The sequence below is a fragment of the Artemia sp. Qi Xiang Cuo genome, chromosome 1, assembly GCF_049724085.1.
Source record: "Artemia sp. Qi Xiang Cuo chromosome 1, ASM4972408v1, whole genome shotgun sequence".
In the NCBI taxonomy this organism is placed as follows: domain Eukaryota; kingdom Metazoa; phylum Arthropoda; class Branchiopoda; order Anostraca; family Artemiidae; genus Artemia; species Artemia sp. Qi Xiang Cuo.
In genome coordinates, this window is record NC_142794.1 from 25,353,570 (window position 1) to 25,365,851 (window position 12,282).

Below are 12,282 nucleotides of genomic sequence, written 5' to 3' on the forward strand. Positions count from 1 at the left end.
TCAATATAGCATGGTTCCCAGAGTTTCACAAGAGTACACCATTGAAACAACATGCGTACCCAGTAAATCAAAAGACGCTAGGTGCACTTTTCGAATGGAATGACAGGCATTGCAATAGTGCTGCCTAAGTAAAGATTGACGTGGGCACAATTCTTTACTTTTTTTTACCAAAGCACTTCATATGGAAGGAGTTGTCGCAGGAACGTCAGGAAGGTCCGGTTTGATTGGAAATTAAAAGTTTTAGTGCCCTTTTCAAGGGTCGAAAATGATGGTAGGGCAACCAGCCCGTATGTTCTCCCACGCACCTTCTCCCCCCAAGATAATTGTTCAAAATTATGAGATGACCATCTTGTTTAGTATAGTGGAAAGGTCCGATAACTATGTCTCAGAACGACGACAGTCCCTCTACAGCCCCTAGGGCAAGGGTTGTAAATGAAGCAATCATTTTTCCCAGGGATGATCGTATCAACCTATTGGGCACAGAACGTCGGGAGGGAGCTTATTCTAACGAAAATGAAAGGTTCTAATGCCCCTCGGAAGTGACTAAAAACATTGGGGGGCAACTAGGGCCCATCTCACACCACTTTTCCCCAAAATTGTCTGACAGCTTTTGAGATAGCTATTTTGTTCAACATAGTTGAAAGGCCAAATAACTGTGTCTTTGGAGATAACATGACCTCACACAGCCCCTAGGGTAAGGTCTTTGAGTTATAAAATTAGCCCATTGTTTGCGTATAGTGTTTGTTATTGGGAAGTAAGTACACATTTTTTGGGGTGGGGAGGGAAGGACGAATTTACTGCTGAGAAGATTTTGCACAGGGAGAATTTTCCATGGAGAGGGAAGTTTCCAGGGGGTGAACTTTTCAGGATGGAATTGTGCGCGTGGAAATGTTAAGGATAAGTAGTATTGTATTAATACGTTTCATGACACACATAAGGCCCACTCTTTTCTTCCTTAGCGGTTTAAGATCATGAAGAAGGTTTAACGGCGATTCCAATAGTATTGCCATCTACATAACTAAATTCATAGATGGCGTCATTGTTAACTGTAGATATAGATGGTTACATGTTTTTTTTTCAACGACACGTTTTAAGTAGTTCTAGTAGTAGTTCTTTTTTGATTTTATGAAATTTGTGTTTGATGTAGGAATCAAACGTGAGACCAATGATTTCCTTTGGTAGAAGAACGACACGTAATTCGACTGAGCCAACACGTTATTGAAAATATTATGATATTAAAAATATATTCTAAGGCATTTAATGTATTGTTTCCGGGACGTTGGCCAACTGATGTTAAGCGTCACAACATCGTAACAAGTTATTTGTGCAATCGATTTCTTAATTAAATTTTTGGTAAGTGTTATCTGTGATATGTTTCCGGGCACCATTTTGGCACCATCCTGAGAATATGCATACCACGATGATTTAAAATGCATACTGGGTGGATGTAAACTTAGGGTGTAAAGCCAGAGGTAGATGTAAAGGCACTTTAGGTCATTAAAATAGTCCAGGTCAACAAAATATTTATCTGCGATACCATGGGGCCACTTGGGAGGGTGGGGGGTGTCAAGTTCAAATTATAGGGAGTCTTGGAGAGGCTAAATAGACCTCACATTTTGATTTAGTGGTAAGGGGTAGAGAGAGGGAAGAGGGTGGCATAGGTTCACTAAGTTGACCCAGTTTATTAAAATACCGTATAACCATAATCTCGGAAATGACTTTGGTGATTGAGCTTAAATTTTCAGGCAAAGCTGGGATAATAAAAGAGGCTTTAAATTTAGTATTTTCAGGGGAGGGAGAGAGGATCCCAGAATATTCTCGACAATATGGATATGACCAAAAATAGGGACTGAAAAAGAACCAACTTTTTTTTCTGTAAAGTCGGGTCCAAGTTGATGGTATTTTTTTGATGGTTAGTGAAACATGTTTTGATCTCCAAAAAAAAAAATATTCACCTGACTGAACCATTTCTTAACAACCTGCCAAATTTACGCAGAAATCATTTCAAATTGTCTATGACGATCTCAGTTTTTAGCATGCATCGTCAAACATTTCATTAATACATGCCAACTGCAAGACAAATCCTTGATTTAACAACTTAATGTCCTATAGTGCCTTTCGAAAAAATATTCATATAACAGAACCATTTGCTAATAACCAGTCGAATTTATGCAGAAATCATTTCAAATTGCTTATGTCAACCTCATTACCCGCATATCATGTTCGATTCTAATATGAACCTGCTAAAAACCCTTTTATTTTCAAAATCAATCAAGGAATCTCAATGTACATGCCCTGATTTAAGCTTTTTTCAAATATGTAACATCCAACATCTACCTAAAACATGTCAATTGCACGACAAGTCCTTGATTTAAGTATATTATTTTCTTATCAATTCACCAACCTATTGTCATGTGACCCCTTAAAAATATATAACGGACAATATGGTAAAAAGTATTTATTGTAAGTATAAAGATCAAAACATTCTAATAATTGCCATCAATAAAGAGATTTCACATAAATTGATAAATGGGGGTTCTTCCAGAAAGATGATGATGAATTCTTGTATGCCATATTTCTTTTATATATATCTTCTCTGTTATTTCTGAAGGAGAGTGAAGATTTCTGGTAGGGGGTCCCTGCTTTTCTTGATCTTTTATTTTTCTCTTCGAGATCTCTTTCTTGTATACCGTATGCCGTCCCTCCTTTTCCAATTGCATCGTTGTGATTTTGAGCCTTCATGGTGCAGTAAGAGCGTGCTTTCTTCCACTAGTTTCTTACTTGACCAATCTAGAACTGGATATCTCTTGCTTTTACTTGATTTCATTTCATTCAATATTTTTCTTCTTATCTCTTCCAGATTCCTCTCATCTATTCGAGTGTCCACATGATCTAAATTGGTTGCACTAGACTCAAAAGAATCGGTGAAATCATGATAACAGCCATTACAGATGATACAATAACAGTAAAACGATGTTTCAATTCTAATACATTCATCCATCATAGCTTGGTTTGAAACTAGAAGTGTGATTGCTTCTGGTGGCATTCCTAAGAAAAATAAAAGACACGTCAAGCTTAAAGATGTTTATTGCTTAAAGTTCACTATTACACGTCCATAAACGTTTGACTTAGGATATTTTTGTAGCGTTGTGTCATGGTTTATCTTGTCTTTGTTACCTCTGTTGATGTTTCGAAGTACATTTTGGAATTTTTGTCGTTTGAAACGTATGCCTTAGGATATTTTGTAGTGTTGTGTCGTGGTTTATTATGTCTTTGTCACCTCCGTTGATGTTTCAAAGTGAATTTTGGAAGTTGTTATGTTTGAAACGTATGGCTTAAGACATTTTTGTTGTGTGGTGTCGCTGTTTTGTCTTCACTGTGTTACCTCTGTTGATGTTACAAAATGCATTTAGAAGTTGTTTTCGTTTGAAACGTATCACTCAGGATATTTTTGTAGTGTTGTATCGTTGTTTATCTTGTTTATTTTAACCTGTGTTGATGTTTCAAAGTGCATTTTGGAAGTTTTTTCGTTTGAAACGTTTGACTTAGGATATTTTTTTTTTAATGTTGTGTCGTGGTTTATCTTATATGTGTCATATCTGTTTATATTTCAATGTGCATTTTGTAAATTTTTCGTTTGAAACGTATGACTTAGGACATTTTTGTAGTGTGGTGTTGTGGTTTTATCTTCACTGTGTTACCTCTGTAGACGTTTCAAAGTGCATTTAGAAGTGTTTTTCATTTGAAATGTATCACTTAGGATATTTTTGTAGTGTTGTTTCTTTGTTTATCTTGTCTATGTTACCTGTGTTGATGTTTCAAAGTGCATTTTTGTAGTTTTCTCGTTTGAAATGTATGACTTGGGGTAAATTTGTAGTGTTGTCTCGTGATTTATCGTGTCTGTATTACTTCTGTTCATATTTCAAAGTGCATTTTAGACGTTTTTTTGTTTGAAACATATGACTTAGGATATTTTTGTAGTGTTGTATCGTGGTTTGTCATGTCTCTGTTACCCAAACACATATGTGCACACAATTATTTACATTCAATTTATTTTCTTTTATTGCTTTGAATTTAGCAACTGATCACACGCTATATTGTCACGCTTTTTCAGCCCTTAAAAGGGCTCTTGCGTAATTTATTGTCCAATTGTCAAGTTTAGATTCACTTAAACCATTGCTGCTTTTCCATTCTTTTCAATAGAAGGAGCGAAAATTCAGGTCTTCGGGTATGTGATGCATTTTCTTATCAGGTATTTTCTCAAGCACACACGGAGGGAGATATCGAACTTAATCTTCAGGGTCATGAACTGAATGTAGGTATTTCTCACAATTGAAGTCGTCCAAATTGAGTAATGGAATGTCTTTATCACATTCTTCTACTATGTCCTTGTCCGTTGGGATATCTCTTAATATAAACGGCCAGCACACCGAAAAACTGCATATCTCTTGAATTCCCTCTTGCCCATTTTTTTTTTATTTCTAGCCGTTTTCATTGCATGGTCTTATGATTTTATCATACAAGTCGGTTCGGCCTACAAACCTTAATGTTGCACACCACTGTTTTTTTATTGTACTTGAACATACTGTATTTAAGATTCCATTTATAGCTTTAAAGTTCATGATATTGTTCATCTAACCATAGGAATGCCGATTGAAAAATGATATCAGACGAGGAATGTTTCAATCTAATATACACTGAGTCAATTACGCCGAACACTGTAATAACTGAAAAAAAATCAATGTCAGTGCACTGACCTTATTTTCAATGCTGAAGTATATGAATCGTATGATCTATCGATTCACGTGTCATTGATCTTCAAAATTGTTTTTATTGGATTTATAAAGCACCATCTAAACCAAAACAAATCCGATTTTTAAAAAAAATCACAATTGACATTTTAAAACATCCAAAAAGCCCTATCATTCCTACTACGATATTCAAGAACAACAAATGAGAGTAATGCATGTTTTATTTTATTTGTCAAATAAAAACATAATATTACTCAATAAAAAAAAATCATAGTTTAAACCTTAGATTATATTCATTTTCTTTTTGTGTCTGTTTTTACATTGAAAATTTAAACTTGATTTTAGTATGGCAAACTTCCATAATTTACCATAATATATTAGTTGATGTATGTTCTTGCTTGATTTGTTAATTTGTTGTTTTTTTTTGAAGTGTCTAGTACGTTTCCGTTCTGTAATGAAAGTGTCATTTGACGGGTGAATTTTGGAACACTTTATAAGTATCGCTTTTTCCTCCTCGCTTAAGTAAAATGCTGTCCAAACATCAAACTCCTATAAGCAAAATAGAGATTTTTATATGATTTTAATTTAGTCACAATTGATGTATTTATGGCATCTTCATTTTGTACTTTTAAGATATCACAGGTGATTTTTTTTTTGCTATAAGTATGTCTATGACATGAGAGAAAAAGTTGAAAAAATTTCAGGAGGTAAGTGAATTGTTTGCTAGATGTATGCAGTGTCTTTTTTCTGTATGTATTTAATGTGATTTTAAGACATGGAAAAAAAGTTGAAAAATTTCAGTTCAATAACAAAAAGCTAAGTAAAGAAACGTCAGTACAAATATTATTTTTCTAATTGCAAACTGACGACTGACATATTTATACAATCCTCATTTTGTACTTAGAAAATTTTACAAGGGATTTTTTTTCTAGAAATATATTTAATGTGATTTTAAAAAGCTGAAAAAAAAACAATGTAAAAAGTACCCTACTAAAAATTTACCCCCCAATCCTCCCCCCAACCCAAACCCCTCTGAGGTGTGTGGAGCCTTGTAAGGTTCATTATTAAACTTCGCTATTTGTCGTTCATAACCAGAAAAAATATTTTGAAATGGGCGTATAGTCCCTGTCACACTCATAATATGTATTCTACTATTATTCATGTGAAGGCTTGGGATCAATAATAACCCATGGACCGAATACAAAAGCTTAAAAATAACTACTAGGTCCTACTAGGGAGGATGGGGTGCATATGCAGGGAGTAAGGTTTATGATGAAGTGGAAAGATGCTAAATCTTGTTTAGATTGGGAAGGTATTAACAAGAGATTGCAAGTGGCTCATTTAATGGCGATAGTAGTGACTCAGGGGAATTTACTTATAGCTACATGAACAAATAGACAGGGTCCCATGTAGGAATGTGGTATTTTTATTAAGAGATGGTAATCCGTGGGTCAATAGAAATAGAGATATATCGTATCCTAGCTTAGGTAAATTTGGTGCAGGAGAAGAAAGCAGTAATGATTACAGACTGCTGCAATTTTGTAGGTATAACAATATAGTTATAACCAATACAGTACTTGGTCATAAAACGGCCCACAAATTAACATGGTACTTACATAATGGTAAGGTGGCTAACTTGACTGACTATGTTATTTCAAACCGAAGACTGACAGGGCGATGCAAGATACTAGGATATATAGGAGTATCGTTATTGATATTAAACGTAAAGATTGCCATCTACTACTGTCTAGGGTTAATTTAAAGCTGAAATTTAAGAAGGGTAACTACCTTCCAGGAACCTATGACATCGGTAGACTCTAGGATGAGAATCTGAGAGAAAGTTTACAGAAACAATCAAATTCTAAAATGGAGAGTTTAAAATTTGACAATGTAGAACATATATAGAATAATTTTAGGAAAATAGTTTGTGAAGTTACTAATGGCGTCTTAGGGAAGAAAGTTGGAAACACAGCTAGGAATATTAATAAACTTGCTTTGTGCTTAACATAGACAAAGGAGGGATTTGTAGAAGAATTATTTGAGTGATAAATGATATGAAAATAAGAGGGATGTAAAGAAACTGTGGAAAGTACTAAAATATGAGTTAAGGAGGTGTAAAGTGGAGGCCATGGATAGAATTACTGAGGATCTGGTAAATGCAGCCAGACGGCATAACAGCAAGGGTGGCTCGTAGGGGAGGTTCAATTCAATTCAATTTATTGAAATAAAAAAAGATGAAACATAACACCAATAATAATATGTATCCGTGAAGATAAATTTTTTAGTAAAAAAAAAAAAAAAAATTTAAAATTAAAAAGAGAGAAAAAAAAAGAAAATACATAAAAAAAAGAGAAAACCCGGGTAAATTAAAGCCAATTGACTAAAAATTTTGAGATTTATAATATCAAAGTTTAGTAACATTGTTATACAGCGTGCGAAAACTTGTGGATAGCTCGATACTGGAGGGTATCATATTCCGTTGAAGTATAGATTTATAAATGGGGGATCGCTGGGGGGAGCTAAAGACACACTTGGGGACATTAAAGGAACGGTTGAATGAACGGAGACATAGGCCTTCAGAATTATTGCAATTAAAATAAGATAATAATTGGGGAGGAAGGTTTTTATGGTAAGCGGAGTATGCAAGGGATAAATTTAATTTTCTAATGATTTATTCAAAAGGAATAATACCAAAATCGGAGAACAAGTCCTGGGTGGGATATAGTCGGGGCAGCCGAAAAACTGCTTTGATGGCATTGTTTTGGGCAGATTTTAATTTATTTGTAACTGAAGGATAAGTGTTGCCCCAAACAGATCCACAGTATGAGATATGTGGGTAAATAAAAGAATAATAAAGGGTGACAAGGATATCAGGGGGAAGAAAATTATTCACACGATTAATCATACTTACCTGTCACAAGATTATGGCTCTGATGCAGGATACATGAGTTGCAAATGATAGGGAGGAATCTATGTGGACACCAAGGAACTTGGCAACTTCGACCTGCGGGAGGAGATCTGTGGAATATTTTAGGCCAAGTGCTTGCTGAGCTTAATTTTTTTTATAAGGGGTTCGAAATAATACAACCTGACTTTTCTTGCTGTTAATGGTCATGCAGTTAAAGAGACACCACTCCTGTACTCTATTCAGAAGGATTTGAGTAGAGGTGACGACGGATGGTAAATTAGGGACGGTGATGAAAAAGTTGCTATCGTCTGCAAAAAGTGCTGGGTGCACTGATGGACCCAGGTCTGTAGCCAAATCATTAATATAAAGGAGAAACAGTATTGGACCAAAAACAGAGACCCGCAGGACGCCCCTTTGGAAAGTTAGAAGATGCGAAGTCATGCCGTCCAGACTCACACTCTGTACTCTACCAGAGAGATAAGAGCCGAACCATGAGAAAGGAATTCCACGAATCCCTATGCTCTTGAGTTTACTCAATAAAACACTGTGATCAACCATGTCAAAGGCCTTGGAAAAATCCAGAAATACGTCCAATTCATTATTTTTAAGGTCAGTTTGGGAACGGATTAATTGTGTGCTGTCGATTAGATCATGAGCATTTTAAAGTTTGGAACAGAATCCATAGTGTTTAAAAGAAATCAACAACTCTGACGGATTGCTCACCCATGAAAAGGGAGAAAGACGTCGGAAGATAATTCTCTCGAGCACTTTGGATATAACTGGGAGAAGTGAGATTGGACGATAATTACTTATCTCAGAAGGATCGCCTTTTTTATGAATCGGGATAACAATTGCTGATTTAAATATTTCTGGGAAGACTCCATTGATCATAGATAGGTTTGCTATATGCACAATGGGTTCACAGACATAGGAAGATGCAGTTCTAAGAAGTTTATTACTTATCCCATGGAAGTCAGGTGTACTACTATGAGAAAGAGATTCGATAGTTGGAAGCACCTCAGTACTATCAGTTGAAGAAAAAAACATGGATCTGGGAATCTTGTTAGGGTGTACTGACTGGGAGGGGGACCAAGAGATAGCATGTGGAATCTTGGTGAAATAATACTAAAAAGCACCCGGTACTGAAATTGGGTCAATTAATGTGCCACTGACGTCCTTAAGGTTAATAGGTATAGATCTTGAATTCTTTTTTTTTTTAAGAATTTCATTTATTGTTGACCACATTTTTTGCAAGTTCCCTTTGCAGTGAGTGATTTTTGAATAATAATAATTTTATTTTGCTTCACGGATGAGTTTGGTATATAAATTTTTGTATTTTTTATAATTAGTTAGATCAATAACACTATTGGTTTTGCAAGCTAACTTATATAGGTCACTTTTACAGTATGAAGAGATTATCAGGCTATTGGACATCCAGGGGTGTACATAGGTAGTTTTTCGGTTTGATTTACAGACTGGAAAGGTTGAACTGATAAGATCACTCAGTCCCTGTGTAAAACCATTTGTGGCTGAATTAACATCCTGACAATCCAAAACCTTTGACCAGTCAAAGGATTTCAAACGATTCGTGAACCGGTTCATATTCACAATATTATATATTCTATTAGACGTAGGGGTATTAGTTCTAGGGTGTTCAGTAGTTGGTTGGAAGAGTAGGGAGAGATAGATTGGAAAGTGGTCTGACAGGTCAGAGAATATTATTTTGGAGGACAGGTGGTTACCCAGGGAAGTGGATACAAAAATGTCATCAATTACAGTAGCGGTTGACCTCATAGGATCAACTCTAGTAGGAAAAAGGATTGTTGGAAGAAGACTACTTAAGGTAAATGTTTCAAAGAAGGTATCACAATCATTATTACTGCTAACATTTAGTAAATTACAATTGAAGTCCCCAAAAACTATTTCCTTCTTTTGTGGTAAATTAATAAAACTAGAAAAGTCATCAAAAAGATTACAAAAGAAGTGTGTCGGAAATGAGGGTGGTTTATAAAACAATGAAAAAATAAAAGAATTGTCGTCAACACTTATATCAACAATTATTGAATAAATGCATCTATTATTTATAGGTTGCGAGAATAAGGATTCACATTGTAATAGCCTGGTGAATTTTAGACTTGACCGGATGTAAAGAGAAATGCCGCCAGAGCACTTGGTTAGTTTTCTTTCAATATGAATAGCTTGAAAGCCAGGGAGGGAGAATTCATTAGTATCATCAATTTCTGAAAGCCAAGTTTCCGTTTTTCCATTTACGTCGAAAGGGCAGTAACCGTTAATTAAAATTAAATCTTTAAAATTAGTCCACTTATCTCTTATGCTTCTGATGTTAAAGCAGATTATATTAAGTTTTGTCTCTTCCATTAGCTTAGGTTTTACATTTTTTACAAAATCAAAAGTGTCAAGATATTCACAGTTAATATGGCTTAAGGGGCTATCAGGGCTAGCTAAGGGGTTGTTGCGCAAATTATTTTGGTCATCGTAATAGTTAATTTCGTGAGAAACGTAAAATCTTGCATAGTATACATTCAAATATCCATTGTGGTCGAAGTTTCATCATTTGCTTGATTTGAATATTGAAATTCTTCTTCAGCCGACGAATCATCATTGGTGGCAATTTTGGACTGGGATGGAAAGTTTGCCGTTTTTTTCTTAGATTCCGTGCCTTTTACTAGGCCAATGTCACTGATTTGATTTGCAGTTAAGTCAACAGGCTTAACTAGTTTCGATGTGGAATCTATGTCCTTGTTGATGCAAGATAGTTGAGCTATAGCTGTTTGCAAGATGTCATCACCTAGGAGTTTGGTGATAGCTTTCTTCTTGAGAATATTTTTGGTTCATTACTAACCTCAATAAAGTAACTGACTGTGAGATAAGTTGCAAGTCTTTGCCATTCTTGGCAACTTTCGGATGAATCTTTTGGGAGGCAGGATGTTGAAGTAAACTTTGATAAGGGATGGGGGGGGACTGACTAATACCTTGAGTATGAACATTGTTTGCCTCTTTAGGAAATGATACTGTATTTGCATCTTCTACAACAACTGTTGCTTGGCTTCTACTGGGCCGATGGGGTGTGGGTTGCCAATGGATTCTTGCAGCTACAACTGAGTAGGGTAGGTTCATTTTATCCGATCTTTTAAGGATTACAACTCGCTTTTGGTGAGCCGGGCAAGATTGTTTTTAGAGGGCTGTGTGTCCCTTACGGTTACAATTTCTGCAGAAAGGGTCTGACTCAGGGCATTAACTAATTGCAGGCCCTGTTTTCCCAAACTTAAGGCAGGACGGATGGGACAGTTTACAGTGTTTTTTGCTATGGCCGTGGGCCAGACAAGTAGAGCATTGTAGGGGCTTAGGCTTATAAATTTTATAAAAATGGGACATACCGTACAAGAATATTTCTCTGTTTAGATCAACTTTGCAGAAAATGAGGATTGAACGGCTTGGGTGAAGGACTCCTTCTTTGTTTAAACTTAGCCTTATTGCAGTTGAAGGATTTATGAGAAGGCCTGAAGAATCTATTAGTTCAGTTTTTATTTCCTCCACTTTTACACTGGTATCAACACCATAAAGCACATACTTGTGTAACTTTTCCACTTTTTTTTTTGTGGCTAAAATTTTCGAGCCATCAACAATTATTTCTTTGTATTTTGACAGGACATGGTCTGCCACCTGAGAAGACGTAAAGTAAATATCAATAGACTCGTCCTGCTTGAAAACAAGTTCAAAATTTACCTTGGCGATCAGAAAAACAGCTTTTCTAATTTGCATTATTCGATCTTTTGAAAAGTGCTGGCCATTGATGTTATTGATTGAGGCAGTATAATGATTAGGATGATCTGTACTATTCGTTTCTTGGACACTTGAAGGGAGAGGTTGCACTATCACTGGCGAACGAGTTTCATCCGTTTTCATCTTTTTGCCAGGCGTCTCACCTCTTGCATTAGAGTTAGTTGTGGCTAATGCCTGCATTCCTGACAGGTGGCTAACTGTTTTCGACCGCGTAGTTGGGGGGGGGGGGTCTAGAAAGAGTTTTAGAAGTAGGTTGGAAGGGCGACTGGCCAAGGGTTTCAGTGGGAGTATCCTTCTCAGGTGGAAGTAGCCGTGGGGGCTGCTTTTTTCCCGACATTTATTATGACAAGACACAACATATTCACGAATCAGTATTAATGTAAATATTCAGTAATGAAACTAGATCATTCACTATGATAAATAATAACTACCGTTGTGTGAAGTGAACAATCCCTCACAATTAAATCAACAAGTTAATTGCGCAATCTAACACAGTACAGTACAAAAGATAATCCGATTAGGTTCATAAGTTAGTTCCTTTTAGTTCAGATACTAAACTCATAGATACTCATAGGTGAGGGAGATGTTTCACCCTCCCTGGTTTTTGCGAAGTTGCATACCTCGTTTATTTTTATCCCATTAAGATCCCGGGTGCTCAATTCTGAGACAGTGTAAGTTGTATTTCCCTCTCTTGGAAAGGCTTACATTTTCAAACTTTAGGTAAAGAAATAGCTTATTTTCACAAAACTGAGATCCAGTTGTATACCAAATTTACTTGTAAATAGAATAGAGTCGTTTTTACTTTATCGCTTACTTTTA